General features: G+C 40.7%; 1 long non-coding RNA gene and 1 pseudogene across 1 annotated transcript in view; one reads left to right on the top strand and one right to left on the bottom strand.

The window, feature by feature from the left end:
* LOC149984610 (uncharacterized) overlaps positions 1 to 17,185 on the bottom strand; it is a 755,830-nt gene that overhangs the window by 295,063 nt on the left and 443,582 nt on the right. The window lies entirely within an intron of this gene.
* LOC149984611 (uncharacterized) lies at positions 3,435 to 13,655 on the top strand (annotated as a pseudogene).

Below are 17,185 nucleotides of genomic sequence, written 5' to 3' on the forward strand. Positions count from 1 at the left end.
TTCAATATTTTTTATATCACCAGATGTCAGCCCATCAATGCAAGAAGAAACAGCCAAAGGCTTACATGAGAGGGGCTATTATACATCAGCTCAAAAAAAGAAAGCTATTAAAAAACAACTGTTTCTAGAGAATATGATTTAGATTGAGAAAGAATTTAAAACCACATTCTCTAAAACTGTCAAGGAAATTCAGCTTCAGACCAACTTCTAACAAAATTAGCTGAATCTGCTCGTTTCTTTGCCAGGCAAAGGCTCTATTAATCAAGCAATAAACCGGGCAGACTTCTTGATCGCCTTGCAAGGGGTAAAGTGGAAACTATTCCATATTATTGCTTAAAGACAGTAATGGGGTCAGGCACCATAACAATAAGAAAATAAATAGGATTAGGAGGGATTTTTTATCAAAATCTTTACTCTGAGTCTGTCTCATCTGAGGTGAAGAGAAAATAGTTTCTTGATAGGGTTGCTTTTCCATCCGTAGCAGAGGAATTGAAAGAGGAACTTTGTAGACCAATCACAGAGGAGAAGGTCTCTGAGGACAGCCACTCATTTAAAGGGGGAAAGGCTCCTGTCCCTGACGGATATTGCCCTGAATTTTATAAAAATATGAGTAAGCTTGTCCTTTCACTGACACGTATTTACATTCTTACCAAAAGGAAAGTATCCCTACTATGGCAAATATTACTCTCATTTTGAAAAGGAGTAAGCCCCCTGCTGAGTGTGGGTCTCAACGGCCTATAAGCCATAGAAAATAAGTTGCTCGCTAAGCTACTTGCTAAACGGCTTGAGAGCCTACTGCCTGGAATTACAAATCTAGACCAAACTAGATTTGTATTAAATTGATTTTCATTTTAAACATCATAAGGCTCTTGAAAATGATACAATTTGCTAGTCAGACTAACCATAGGACACTTGCTGTGTGCCTACATGCTGGAAAGGGATTTGATAGGGTGGTGTGGGGTTATTTGTTTGAGATTTCCTTGAATGTATAAAGGTTTCATGTCACTCGCCAGCAGCTTGTGGTATTACTAATGGACAATGCTCTGCCCCTTTTCCCCTGGCCAGGGGTAAAAGACAAGGCTGTCCCCTTTCTCCTTTGCTCTTTGCGCTAGCGCTTGAGCCACTAGCTGAAACTATCAGAATCCAGCAAGATATCCAGGTTATGACAGTTGGTAACATAACACATAAGATCGCATAATACAGTGCCTTCAGAAAGTATTCACACCGCTTTACTTATTCCACATGTTGTTATGTTACAGCCTGAATTTTAAATGGATTACATTTAGATTTTGTGTCACTGATCTACACACAATACTTATGTGATGGAAATTTTATAGATGTGCTTTTCACATAACTAATTTCTGTGTTCTAGTCATGTTCTGTTGTATAAACCAATTTCTGTGTTCATGCAAGTGACCGACTTAATCCTCACTATCAGTAGCGGCAATTTGGCAGTACGCCCAGACCTTGTTTTGAGAAGCCTTGTGAGGTATTGGTCTGTCACATGTTATGAAGCAGTATTGGTCAGTCACATGAATGAAACAAAATGGTAATGATTAATTAATTATGCTAAATCATGCAAATATAACTTGACTGTGCATAGCTTTTAAATAAGACAGCTGCTGGGACTGCCCAAGCAGAGCTCCTGATTGACATGTGTAGTATGGTGCATTGAGTTGGTTGGAACCTCTCCAGCACGCTGACAAATAAACAATTATTCATTTAAGATTGACTTTATGTGTCCCTGTGTAATAATTTCTGCAACAATTTGGAGTCAACGAACAGGAGGATTCATTCATATTCTAAATTAATATGTATAAAAAATATTTAAAAAATAATGATAAACAATTGAAATCAAGGGAACGCATAAAAAGGTACCCATAGTCTTATAGAGAGAAGACTATTCACTAGTTTTATTAGAAAAATAGAGTGAGTGTGTAACGGTACCATGGAAAGCCCTGCTAACAGCTTTCTGTAGGCATTTAGAAGAAATGTCTATGTGGTCTGCAGCCACTACAAAATAACACAAAGTATTTTTTAATATGGGGTGTTATTTACAGTGGGGAGAACAAGTATTTGATACACTGCCGATTTTGCAGGTTTTCCTACTTACAAAGCATGTAGAGGTCTGTAATTTTTATCATAGGTACACTTCAACTGTGAGGGACGGAATCTAAAAAAAAATCTGAAAATCACATTGTATGATTTTTAAGTAATTATTTTGCATTTCATTGCATGACATAAGTATTTGATCACCTACAAACCAGTAAGAATTCCGGCTCTCACAGACCAGCTTGGTGAGAAGGCAACAACTGTTGGCGCAATTATTAGAAAATGGAAGAAGTTCAAGATGACGATCAATCACCCTCAGTCTGGGGCTCCATGCAAGATCTCACCTCGTGGGGCATCAATGATCATGAGGAAGGTGAGGGATCAGCCCAGAACTACACGGCAGGACTTGGTCAATGACCTGAAGAGAGCTGGGACCACAGTCTCAAAAAAAACCATTACTAACACACTACGCCGTCATGGATTCAAATCCTTCAGCGCACGCAAAGTCCCCCTGCTCAAGCCAGCACATGTCCAGGCCCGTTTGAAGTTTGCCAATGACCATCTGGATGATCCAGAGGAGGAATGGGAGAAGGTCATGTGGTCTGATGAGGCAAAATAGAGCTTTTTGGTCTAAACTCCACTCGATGTGTTTGGAGGAAGAAGAAGGATGAGTACAACCCAAGAACACCATCCCAACCATGAAGCATGGAGGTGGAAACATCATTCTTTGGGGATGCTTTTCTGCAAAGGGGACAGGACGAATGTACCGCATTGAGGGGTATATGGATCGCGAGATCTTGGCCAACAACCTCCTTCCCTCAGTAAGAGAATTGAAGATGGGTCGTGGCTTGGTCTTCCAGCATGACAATAACCCGAAACACACAGCCAGGGCAACTAAGGAGTGGCCCCGTAAGAAGCATCTCAAGGTCCTGGAGTGGCCTAGCCAGTCTCCAGACCTGAACCCAATAGAAAATCTTTGGAGGGAGCTGAAAGTCCGTATTGCCCAGCGACAGCCCCGAAACCTGAAGGATCTGGAGAAGGTCTGTATGGAGGAGTGGGCCAAAATCCCTGCTGCAGTCTGCAAACCTGGTCAAGAACTACAGGAAACATATGATCTCTGTAATTGCAAACAAAGGTTTCTGTTCCAAATATTAAGTTCTGCTTTTCTGATGTATTAAATACTTATGTCATTACTTAAAAATCATACAATGTGATTTTCTGGATTTTTGTTTTAGATTCCGTCTCTCACAGTTGAAGTGTACCTATGATACAAATTACAGACCTCTACATGCTTTGTAAGTAGGGAAACCTGCAAAATCAGTAGTGTATCAATTACTTGTTCTCCCCACTGTATATGTATAGCAAGTAGCTGCAAGAGAACCATGGAAGATGCACATGGGTAATAAGGGAGATTATAGAGTGTGTTTGGGAATAGTACTAAGTGAATGTGGATGGGAAAATTGTGAGATATGACATATTAAGCTGAAACATTGATATTTGGTTAACAAGTGCTGATTGAAATGTGGATAATACATGGATTAAAATTATTACTATTAAGATTGGATTGGAATTTGAATAACAAGAGATTAACTTGAAATTTAGCTATTAGGCTTTGAGTGAATGAGCGCTGTCAAGGGAACTAGCTCCAGTTTGAATATGGAGTGAATGTGAGTAGAGTTTTCTAGTTCTGTGTGAGCTTATCTATAATGTTATCTACAGTAGAGGATAACGTGTTGGAAATCTTAGAAGTGATAACATGTCTCAGATGATGTCTTGATTAGTAACTAGGATACCATGTTTAGATTACATGTCGAGATTAGTAACGAGGATAACATCTCTGAGGGTAACATGACTCATTCTGATAATATGACGAGAACATGTCTCATCAATGGAGTTTGGTGTATAACGTTATTATGTATGAAGATATGAAAGAAGTGAACTACTTCCGAATATGCTGTTAAATAGAACAACTATTGTAAATATCGAAACCCTGTGTGAATAGAGCACTAGTCTAAAGGAGGAATTTGGGATGTAACACAAATGTATAATGGGTTACTAGAGTTAAAGTAGCATTATATTGAGTATAATAGGTTATTATGATGATCTGATAAAGTAACAATAAAAAATATATATATAATATACAACTTGCACACCCACACGTAGATGTACGTAAGTGGTGAAAAAAGTATTTTGTTGAATGTTCATTTGGATCATATGGATCATTTGAAGTATGATAAGGTTAGAGCATTGTAAGAGACTTGACTTACAGTGTCTTTCAAAAGTATTCATCCCTTTGGCGTTTTTCCTATTTTGTTGCATTACAACCTGTAATTTAAATAGATTTTTATTTGGATTTCATGTAATGGACATACACAAAATAGTCCAAATTGGTGAAGTGAAAATTACTTGTTTCAAACAATTCTAAAAAATAAAGAACAGAAAAGTGCTGTGTGAATATGTATTCACCACTTTGCAATGAAGCCTCTAAATGAGATCTGGTGCAACCAATTACCTACAGAAGTCACATAATATGTTAAATGAAGTCCACCTGTGTGCAATCTAAGTGTCAAATCATCTCAGTATATATAAACATTTTTTGAAAGGCCCCAGAGTCTGCAACACCACTAAGCAAGGGGCACCACCAAGCAAGTGGCACCATGAAGACCAAGGAGCACTACAAACAGGTCAGGGACAAAGTTGTGGAGAAGTATAGATCAGGGTTGGGTTCTAAAAAAATATCCGAAACTTTGAACATCCCACGGAGCACCACTAAATCCTTTATTAAAAAATGGAAAGAATATGGCACCACAACACACCTGCCAAGTCAGGGTTGCCCACCAAAACTCATGGACCAGGCAAGGAGGGCATTAATCAGAGAGGCAACAAAGAGACCAAAGATAACCCCAAAGGAGCAAAGGTCCACAGTGGAGATTGGAGCATCTGTCCATAGGACCACTTTAAGCCGTACACTCCACCAAGCTGAGCTTCACCAAAGAGTGGCCAGAAAAAAGACATTGCTTAAAGAAAAAAATAAGCAAACACGTTTGATGTTCGCCAAAAGGCATGTGGGAGACTCCCCAAACATATGGAAGAAGGTACTCTGGTCAGATGACACTAAAATTGAGCTTTGGCGCAAACCCAACACATCTCATCAACCCGAGACCACCATCCCCAGTGAAGCATGGTGGTGGCAGCATCATGCTGTGGGGATGTTTTTCATCTGCAGGGACTGGGAAACTCGTCAGAATTGAAGGAATGATCGATGGTGCTAAGTACAGGGAAATTCTTGAGGGAAACCTCTTTCAGTATACCAGAGATTTGAGACTGGGACAGAGGTTCACTTTCCAGCAGGACAATACTGATAAAGCAACACTCGAGTGGTTTAAGGGGAAACATTTAAATGTCTTGTAATGGCCTAGTCAAAGCCCAAACCTCAATCCAATTGAGAATCTGTGGAATGATTTAAAAATTGCTGTACACCAGCAAAACCCTTCCAACTTGAAAGAGCTGGAGCAGTTTTAGGCAAACATCCCAGTCGCTAGATGTACCAAACTTATAGAGACATACCCCAAGAGACTTGCAGCTGTAATTGATGCAAAAGGTGGCTCTGCAATGTACTTACTTAAAGGGGGTTGAATAGTTAGTTATACATGCTCAAGTTCAGTTTTTTTGTCTTATTTCTTGCTTGTTTCCCAATAAAAAATAATTTTGCATCTTCAAAGTTTAATTCCAGGTTGTAAGTTGTGGCCAAAAAAAAGGAAAATTGCCAAGGGGGGTGAATACTTTCGCAAGCCACTGTAAGTGATAAGCAGTAATGGGAAATCATTACCATCATGGGACTTTTATTAATGGTTTTATTATTATAATAGAAGTTTTGTTTTGTTTGACTTTATTTCATTCCAAGTAATCATCTCATCTCTATAGAGCTGCTGCCTATGCTGTCTGACAAAATCACTATTTTAGTAGTTCTTCAAAGTAAACAAGGCATTATTTTATGACTGCTGAATACCAACTATCAATCACTTAGATCATGTATTTTCAGCAGTTTCTGCTCTGCACAGACCAGACAAATTTAAGTGGGCACACAATGGAATAGGGCCTTTGTAGTTAATTACCACGTTCGTCGGCGCTAAACTATGTAGAATATTGGCCTTACTACATCACACAATTCAGGTTTGATCAGATTTATCTATACAGAAACTGTTCATTGAGCTCACAGAAAAAAAATGGAATTCAAATAATTGAATTGACATTGATCAATTAGTAGTTGAAAAAATGAAAAATAACAGAAATGTTGGTTAATCGCTCAGCACGACCAGTCTGTCACCCACTCACCCACACCATCCCCTCCTTACTAATACTGCACCTTCTTTTCTCAAATGTAGACTTCAAGCCTTGCATGAACAATCAACTAAACTAAGCCTCCATAATACAGAGAACTTACTACAGTAGAAGTAAACACAACAACTATGACATCAAGACACAGGCCATGTTTATGCCTAGCTCCAATATATTTATTTGTATATCATGGAGTCATGGAAAGATATGGTAGATTTTAGTAAGGTTTTATAATTTGACTTACAGTAGTTCCTGGTGCTGAGCTTTTTGTTAATGTCTCTGAAGATGTTGATGGGATCGGACTCTAAATAGAATACAGTCGTGGCCAAAAGTTTTGAGAATGACACAAATATTCATTTTCACAAAGTGTGCTGCCTCATTTTGTATGATAGCAATTTGCATATGCTCCAGATGTTATGAAGAGTGATAAGATGAATTGCAATTAATTGCAAAGTCCCTCTTTGCCATGCAAATGAACTGAATCCCCCCAAAACATTTCCACTGCATTTCAACCCTGCCACAAAAGGACCAGCTGACATCATGTCAGTGATTCTCTCGTCAACACACACCTGTGTTAACGAGGACAAGGCTGGAGATGACTCTGTCATGCTGATTGAGTTCAATTAACAGACTGGAAGCTTCAAAAGGAGGGTGGTGCTTGGAATCATTGTTCTTCCTCTGTCAACCATGGTTACCTGCAAGGAAACACGTGCCATCACTGCTTTGCCAAAAAGGGCTTCACAGGCAAGGATATTGCTGCCAGTAAGATTGCACCTAAATAAATTTATCGGATCATCAAGAACTTCAAGGAGAGTGGTTAAATTGTTGCGAAGAAGGTTTCAGGGTGCCCTAGAAAGTCCAGCAAGCACCAGGACCATCTCCTAAAGCTGACTCAGCTGCGGGATCGGGGCACCACCAGTACAGAGCTTACTCAGAAATGGCATCTGCACGCACAGTGAGGTGAAGACTTTTGGAGGATGGCCTGGTGTCAAGAAGTGCAGCAAAGAAGCCACTTCTCTCCAGGAAAAAAATCAGGGACAGACTGATATTCTGCAAAAGGTACAGGAATTGGACTGCTGAGGACTGGGGTAAAGTCATTTTCTCTGATGAATCCCCTTTTCCGATTGTTTGGGGCATCCGGAAAAAAGCTTGTCTGGAGAAGACAAGGTGAGTGCTACCATCAGTCCTGTGTCATGCCAACAGTAAAGCATCCTGAGACCATTCATGTGTGGGATTGCTTTTCAGGCAAGGGAGTGGGCTCACTCACAATTTTGCTTAAGAACACAGCCATGAATAAAGAATGGTATCAACACATCCTCCGAGAGCAACTTCTCCCAACCATCCAGGAACCGTTTGATGACAAACAATGCCTTTTCCAGCATGATGGAGCACCTTGTCATAAGGAAAAAGTGAAAACTAAGTGACTCGGGGAACAAAACATCTATATTTTGGGTCCATGGCCAGGAAACTCCCCAGACCTTAATCCTATTGAGAACTTGTGGTCAATCCTCAAGAGGCGGGTGGACGAACCAAAACCCACAAATTCTGACAAACTCCAAGCATTGATTATGAAAGAATGGGCTGCCATCAGTCAGGATGTGGCCCAGATGTTAATTGACAGCCTGCCAGGGCGGATTGCAGAGGTCTTGAGGTCTCTTTGTATCAACTTCATGTAATTGTCAATAAAAGCCTTTAACACTTATGAAATACTTGTAATTATACTTCAGTATTCCATAGTAACGTCTGACAAAAATATCTAAAGACACTGAATCAGCAACCTTGTGGAAATTAATATTTGTGTCATTCTCCAAACTTTTGGCCACGACTGTACAGTCACATTAGCCTCTGTGGTAGTTAGTTAGCTCGCTAGCTAACGGTTAGCTAATATAACTTAACAAAGCTAATGTTAGCTTGCAAAGTTACAAATCACATCGCCAGATAGCAGGTGGCAAATTACATGGATATGCTTTGGAATATCTAGCCAGCCTATTATGACAGCTAGCTAGATTTTTGTTTGGATAAACAAATGTAGTTTGCTTGCTAGCTAGTTAGCTATGTAACGTTAGCTACCTTACCTCATCTTGTTCTCTTTTTTGCTGTGCTGATTTTGGCATATCGGATGCCTTCCTCTTTAAAGCGAAGGGGGAAAATCAATGCAATAATATCACTATTCATCATTTGTCAACATGGCAACCCCATCAGTTGAGACTTCAGTTCTGTTTCGAAATACTCTGTCTGACAGTGACAAATACAAACCCATACATTTTGATATTTCCTCCAAGGGGCAGTCCTCCACGTTCCGAAATCGCTACGAGTTCTGGATATTATTATAACCAGGAAATGTACCTGTGAGATGCAGAAATGCTTGTATTTGCGTGTAGTGAGGATATTTGGAAAGTATTCAGGCCCATTGACTTTTTACACATTTTGTTACGGTACAGCCTTATTCTAAAATGTATTAAATACATGTTTTTCCTCATCAATCTAAGCACAATACCCCTTAATGACATTTTAGCAAATGTACTTAACTTATTTACATAAGTTTTCAGACCTTTTGCTATGAGACTCGAATATTGAGCTCAGGTACATCCTTTCCATTGATAATTCTTGATGTTTCTATAACTTGGAGTCCACCTGTGGTTAATTCAATTGATTGGACATGGTTTTGAAAGCCACACACCTGTCTATATAACGTTCCACAGTTGACAATGCATGTCAGAGCAAAAACCAAGCCATGATGTCGAAGGAATAGTCCGTAGAGCTGCGAGACAGGATTGTGTCGAGGCACAGATCTGTGGAAGGGTACAAAAAAAGTTCTACAGCATTGAAGGTCCCCAAGAACAGAGTGGCCTCCATCAATCTTAAATGGAAGAAGTATTGAACCACCAAAACTCTTCCTAGAGCTGGCTGCCCGGCTAAACTGAGCAATCGGGAGAGAAGTGTCTTGGTCAGGGTAGTGACCAAAAACTCGATGGTCACTCTGACAGAGATACAGAGTTTGTCTGTGGAGACCATAAAGTTCTGACGGAAGCCACTCCTCAGTGTTACGAATCTCATTGGCCTGGCAGTCTAGGGGGGATGGTAATGAGACCCATAACATAACTCATGCAAATTATAACAGTGAAAAAGTAACAGTGGGAACAAATAACCACAGACAACTTAAATCTACCGTCAAACACTCATGGTTCATTTTTAAACACACGGTAAAAGGGGGGGGGGGGGGGGGGGGCAGGAAAAGGGGCTGAGCTGGACCCAAGGAAAGAAACAAATATCCAAAAACACCACTAAACTAGACTAGCCTACTTCAAAACAGCTAACTAACTAACTAACCAAAATTACAGCGGGTGGTCCGCCCAGTTCTGACTAGTGTTCTTAGACAAAGTATTCCTACGGGTAATGTATGCCCATGAGCGACTTGGCTTGGTAGCCCCTTTTCCCACCATCATACAGTCAAACACCATAACCAAAACTCACAGGTGGGACAAAGTGACATGTCAGTGTAAAAACAAACGAGAGCTCAAAGAGAGAGAGAGAGAGAGAGTGAGATTGCGAGAGATTGAGACACAGAGAGATTCAAACACAAAGAGATCGAGCTCCTGAGAAAACAACTGACATGGTTTTTAAACCAAGGGAAAGGGAATGTGATAAGGTAAGGGAAAAGGAGCAGGTGTCTTCTAATTGATGACTGATTGGGGAATGATGATTGTCACCTGTGAGGGGAGAAGGAGAGAAAAGAAACACAGGATACACATACAGGATACTTGTATCCATAACACTCAGTAAAAGACACATGACAGCCCGCCTGGAGTTTGCCAAAGGGCACCTGAAGGATTCTCTGGTCTGATGAAACCAACATTGAACTCTTTGGCCTGAATGCAAAGCATCACGTCTGGAGGAAACCTGGCACCGACCCTACAGTAAAGCATGGTGGTGTCAGCATCATGCTGTGGGGATGTCTTTCAGCGGCAAGGACTGGGAGACTAGTCAGGATCAAGGGAAAGATGAATGGAGCAAAGTATAAAGAGATCATTGATAAAAACTGCTACAGAGGTGAACCTTCTACAGGTCAACGACCATAAGCACACAGCCAAGACAACGTAGGAGTGGCCAAGTCTCTGAATGTCCTTGAGTGGCCCAGCCAATGCCCGGATTTGAACCCATTGTGTATAGTGACGCTCCCCATCCAAGCTGACAGAGCTCGAGAGGATCTGCATAGAACAATTGGAGAAACTCCCCAAATACAGGCGTGCCAAGCTTGTAGTGTTATACCTAAGAAGACTCAAGGCTGTAATCGTTGTCAAAGGTGCTTCAACAAAGTACTGAGAAAAGGGCCTGAATAGTTATGTAAATATGATAATTTTTTTCAAAATATTGCACAATCCAGGTGTGCAAAGCTCTTAGAGACTTGCCCAGAAAGACTCACAGCTATAATCGCTGCCAAAGGGGATTCTAACTGTAAATACCTATGTAAATGAGACATCTGTATTTCATTTTAAATAAATGTGCAAACATTTCTAAAAACATGTTTTCACTTCATCATTATGTGGTATTGTTTGTGGATAAATTTAATACATTTTTAATTCAGGCTGTAACCCAACAAAATGTGGAATAAGTCAAGGGGTATGAATACTTTATGTAGGCGCTGTATGTTCCTTGTCTGTTTCAGGGGGGTGGCTCACAGTGCCATGGGCCGTGTCTAGTCGCTTGTCTCCTCAACATCTCTGAAGTCCGCAGGAAAGACCTAGTAGAAACAGGGGCAGAGGCAGCCATAATTTACAGTACCAGTCAAAAGTTTGTACACACCTACTTATTCGAGGGTTTTTCTTTATTTGTACTCTTTTATACATTGTAGAACAGTAGTGAAGACATCAACACTATGAAATAACACATGTGGAATAATATAGTAACCAAAAAAGTGTTAAACAAATTTTAGATTCTTCAAAGTAGCCTTGATCACAGCTTTGCACACGCGTGCCATTCTCTCAACCAGCTTCATGAGGTAGTCACCTGGAAAAAAAGACCCTAAAAATTGTCAAAGACTCCAGCCACCCTAGTCATGGACTGTTCTCTCTGCTACCGCACGGCAAACGGTACCGGAGCGCCAAGTCTAGTTCCATGAAACTTCTAAACAGCTTCTACCCCCAAGCCTTAAGACTCCTGAACATATAATCAAATGGCTACCCAGACTATTTGCATTGCCCCCCTCTTTTACGCCACTGCTACTCTCTGTTATTATCTATGCATAGTCACTTTAATAACTCAACCTACATGTACATATTACCTCAATTACCTCGACTAACCGGTGCCCCCGCACATTGACTCTGTACAGGTACCCCCTGTATATAGTCTCGCTATTGTTATTTTACTGGTGCTCTTTAACTACTTGTTACTTTTATTTCTTATTCTTATCGTTTCAATTAACTGGTGTGCCTTGTTAAAAGTTAATTTGTGGAATTTCTTTCCTTTTTAATGCGTTAAATCTTTTTTGGTTACTACATGATTCCATATGTGTTATTTCATAGTTTTGATGACTTCACTATTATTCTACAATGTACAAAATAGTAATTGGTGATCTGATATGGATCACCAATATCTACATTTCCCAACAGACATGATCGTGGAGATGGATGGATATGAATTCCTAGACACAATAAAATGATAGCACATACCTTATCCCAACTGTAGGAGTTGTCAGTGTGTTTCTGTTGCAGGGGAGGCAGTGTTGTCCCTCTGTGAGCAGGCCTGTGGGCTGATTGACATGAGTGCCCATGCAGTGGGCCATCCAAAAATGGGCATTATGCCCAGAAGGACTATGCAAAGGAAGCTAGAGCCATATGCATACGCTTTAAGGCTTTCTCTCATCTCAGTATACTTTCATCATACTGTATACAGGTATACAGCGCATTCGAAAATATATTTACATAATTTAGCAGCTACTTTTTGTCTAGAGCAACTAGACTATCCATACTAGTCCCCCATGGGAATTGAACCCACAACCCTGGCATTGTAAGCGCCATGCTCTACCAACTGAGCTACACTGTATTCAGACCCCTTACATTTTTCCACCATTTCTTACGTTGCAGCCTTATTCTAAAATGGATTTAAAAAATACAAATCCTCATCAATCTACAAACAGTACCACATAATGACAAAGTGAAAAAAGGCTTTTATAAATGTGCAAACATTTCTAAAAAACATGTTTTGCTTTATCATTATGGGGTATTGTGTGTAGATTGATGAGGGGGAAAAAAACTCAAATTAATCCATTTATAAAAATAAGGCTGTAACGTAACAAAATTTTGAAAAAGTAAAGGGGTCTGAATATCTTCTGTATGTACTGTACGTTGTGAGACTTCTCTTGTGGTGGTGTATGTATGTAAGGTATGTGTGCTAACCCATCTTCTCACCCTGTACAGCGGTGGCTGCTGGACTGACTGAGTGGGTAAGTGGCACCAGTGCTTTCTTTTTTGGCTGGGCAGACTCACCTCAGCATTGAGGCCTGGTGAGACGCAAGGAGATGGGCTGGTTCAGGAAGAATCCAGACACGTGAACCATCCAACCCGATGTTGGGCTCCTGCCACAGAGACAATACAGCCTCAGAGATTAGCACCGGCTTAGGGCTAATATTGACATGTCATTGGCTGAAATGTGAGGTGATTTTGAGGAGGATCAGGTTCCATTTGCAATTTTAATTCTAAAGAGACAGTCCCTCAGTTCCCCCACATTAAAGTCTTATGAAGCACGGGACAGGGAGATTGTACCCAGAGTGTAACCACTAATTGGGCACATTTGAAAATAGACCCATCTCTGTACTATTTAGTTTGCACCATTTTGTGACCTTTTGTTTGATTTGTGACCTTTCACCTCACCATTGACATGCAGGCGTGGGAGATAGTCCCTAGACCATCAACTGTAACATCACCATTGATACCCAGGACCTGGCTCTTGGGCGCAACAACGCCATGGCGATCAGGGGGCCTACCAGGGGTGCTCTTTCACATAATGGTTCCGTGGAGATTTCCTGCAATGTGAAGAGCATAAAGGGGAACTCCCCTAACCAGATTGGGGGGCGAGCCGTGGCCAACCTACAATATTGGCGGGCAGCCGTGCTTCCACACCCCGGCATCTCTTATCACAGCCAGGGTGGCAGAGCTGGCAGGACAGCAGGGGTGGCCACTAAGAGCACGACAATGGAAGGGCCCCCCCCCCATGAGTGCAGGGGCCTGGCAGAGTGAGCTTTGTCACTGGACATTGCCGAGTTCTGAAAAGGCACAGGGTACACATGTAACTGTACAAAATGTTCCCACAAACCCTCAACGTTTTGTACCATTCAGGTTGATAGAACTTAGAATGTAATAGTACTTGCAAGCTGTTATCTGAAAGGTTTACAGCGTATGAATTGCACAAATGCATGACTATTAGCAACCGTTTTGAATCAGTGGCCTCTGGATTTGATGTAGCATATCTGAACAAAGATATTGTACAGAGAATCTAATTTAGTGTGGTGATCATGGCCCAATTATCGATTTAAAGTTGAGGCAAGATTTTTGTGTAAATTATTGAATGACGTCAATGGGAGACTTGCACAAAAACTTTTGTTAATAGTGCACATCTCAAGTCCCGGCTTTGATGCGCCTGTACTGCTCTCAATGGTGCATCTGTAGAAGTTTGTGAGGATACATTGTACGGCATGGTCCTACAGTCAACCAGGCCGGTTCTGGCCACCTTCAGACAAACCTGAACACTGTTTGATATAGTATAGTCCTTCACCGAGACGTGCTTAAACACAAAGACATTTGTCCTGTCTTTTTACATGTTATTGCCTTCCCGATTGAATTTAATATTGCCGGGTGATGTTGATGGCTTACCCGTAAAGTGGTCAAGGTCAGGGTTAAGTGAAGGGGTGGTGCTTTTGTTTTTTACCTTTATTGACCTAGGCTAGTCAGTTAATGGCTGCCTACCCCGGTCAAACCCTAACCCAGACGAAAATGGGCCAATTGTGCGCCGCCTTATGTGACTTGCAATCACAGCCAGGTTGTGATACAGCCTGGAATCAAACCAGGGTCTGTACAGACACCTCTTGCACTGAGATGCAGTGCCTTAGACCACTGTGCCACTCGGGAGCGCAGTGGTCAAGATAATTTATTCTACTGTCCACCACTTTGGAATTTGGGCGATGCTCAGGCTATTTCCTGTTTGGAATAAATAAGGCACTGTGTTTACAGATGGGTCCTGGATAATTTACTGTAATCAGGTGTACATCGCTTTCTGTCAGAGACTATTTTTATCATCCAAGATGCAAGTTCGTAATATCCTAGAGCATGTACAGTGCCTTCAGAAAGTATCCACACCCCCTTGACTTCTTCCAAATGTTGTTGTGTTACGTTGTGTGTTAAAATGTATTACATTGTGATACCCCATAATGTCGAAGTGGAATTATTATATTTTTTTTAAATAAAAAAAAACAACAAATTAATAAAAAATATACAGCTGAAATATATTGAGTCAATAAGTGTTCAAACCTTTTGTTATGGGAAGCCTAAATAAGGTAAGGAGTAAAACCTGTTTAAGAAGTCATAATAAGTTGCATGGACTCACTCAGTGGGCAATAATAGTGTTTAACATGATTTTTGAATGACTACCTCATTTCTGTACCCAACACATAGAATTATCTGTAAGGTCACTCAGCCGAGCAGTGAATTTCAATCACAGATTCAACCACAAAGACCAGGGAGGGTTGCCAATGCCTCGCAAAGAAGGGCATGTATTGGTAGATGGGTAAAAAAATCAGACATCGAATATCACTTTGAGCATGGTGAAGTTATTCAAATCAAAATATATTGGTCACATACACGTGTTTAGCAGATGTTATTGCGGGTGTAACGAAATGCTTGTGTTTCTAGCTACGACAGTGCAGTAATATCTGACAATTTCACAACATATACCCAGTACACACTAATCTAAGTAAAGGAATGATGAATTAAGAATATATAAATATATAAATAAACGAGCAATGTCAGAGCGGTATACATTAAGATACAGTTGAATTGAATACAGTATCTACAGTACATATGAGATGAGTAATACAAGATATGTAAACATTATTAAAGCGATTAGTGTTCCATTTATTAAAGTGGCCAGTGATTTCAAGTCTATGTATATACAGTGCCTTGTGAAAGTAATCGGCCCCCTTGAACTTTGCGACCTTTTGCCACATTTCAGGCTTCAAACATAAAGATATAAAACTGTATTTTTTTGTGAAGAATCAACAACAAGTGGGACACAATCATGAAGTGGAACGACATTTATTGGATATTTCAAACTTTTTTAACAAATCAAAAATTGGGCGTGCAAAATTATTCAGCCCCTTTACTTTCAGTGCAGCAAACTCTCTCCAGAAGTTCAGTGAGGATCTCTGAATGATCCAATGTTGACCTAAATGACTAATGATGATAAATACAATCCACCTGTGTGTAATCAAGTCTCCGTATAAATGCACCTGCACTGTGATAGTCTCAGAGGTCCGTTAAAAGCGCAGAGAGCATCATGAAGAACAAGGAACACACCAGGCAGGTCCGAGATACTGTTGTGAAGAAGTTTAAAGCCGGATTTGGTTACAAAAATATTTCCCAAGCTTTAAACATCCCAAGGAGCACTGTGCAAGCGATAATATTGAAATGGAAGGAGTATCAGACCACTGCAAATCTACCAAGACCTGGCCGTCCCTCTAAACTTTCAGCTCATACAAGGAGAAGACTGATCAGAGATGCAGCCAAGAGTCCCATGATCACTCTGGATGAACTGCAGAGATCTACAGCTGAGGTGGGAGACTCTGTCCATAGGACAACAATCAGTTGTATATTGCACAAATCTGGCCTTTATGGAAGAGTGGAAAGAAGAAAGCCATTTCTTAAAGATATCCATAAAAAGTGTTGTATAAAGTTTGCCACAAGCCACCTGGGAGACACACCAAACATGTGGAAGAAGGTGCTCTGGTCAGATGGCAACAACAAGACTTTTTGGCAACAATGCAAAACGTTATGTTTGGCATAAAAGCAACACAGCTGAACACACCATCCCCACTGTCAAACATGGTGGTGGCAGCATCATGGTTTGGGCCTGCTTTTCTTCAGCAGGGACAGGGAAGATGGTTAAAATTGATGGGAAGATGGATGGAGCCAAATACAGGACCATTCTGGAAGAAAACCTGATGGAGTCTGCAAAAGACCTGAGACTGGGACAGAGATTTGTCTTCCAACAAGACAATGATTCAAAACATAAAGCAAAATCTACAATGGAATGGTTCAAAAATAAACATATCCAGGTGTTAGAATGGCCAAGTCAAAGTCCAGACCTGAATCCAATCGAGAATCTGTGGAAAGAACTGAAAACTGCTGTTCACAAATGCTCTCCATCCAACCTCACTGAGCTCGAGCTGTTTTGCAAGGACGAATGGGAAAAAATTTCAGTCTCTCGATGTGCAAAACTGATAGAGACATACCCCAAGCGACTTACAGCTGTAATCGCAGCAAAAGGTGGCGCTACAAAGTATTAACTTAAGGGGGCTGAATAATTTTGCACGCCCAATTTTTCAGTTTTTGATTTGTTAAAAAAGTTTGAAATATCCAATAAATGTCGTTCCACTTCATAATTGTGTCCCACTTGTTGTTGATTCTTCACAAAAAAAATACAGTTTTATATCTTTATGTTTGAAGCCTGAAATGTGGCAAAAGGTCGCAAAGTTCAAGGGGGCCGAATACTTTCGCAAGGCACTGTAGGCAGCATCCTCTAGTGT

Source organism: Oncorhynchus mykiss, chromosome 3, assembly GCF_057628025.1.
Source record: "Oncorhynchus mykiss isolate SJ-2025 chromosome 3, ASM5762802v1, whole genome shotgun sequence".
NCBI classification, from domain to species: domain Eukaryota; kingdom Metazoa; phylum Chordata; class Actinopteri; order Salmoniformes; family Salmonidae; genus Oncorhynchus; species Oncorhynchus mykiss.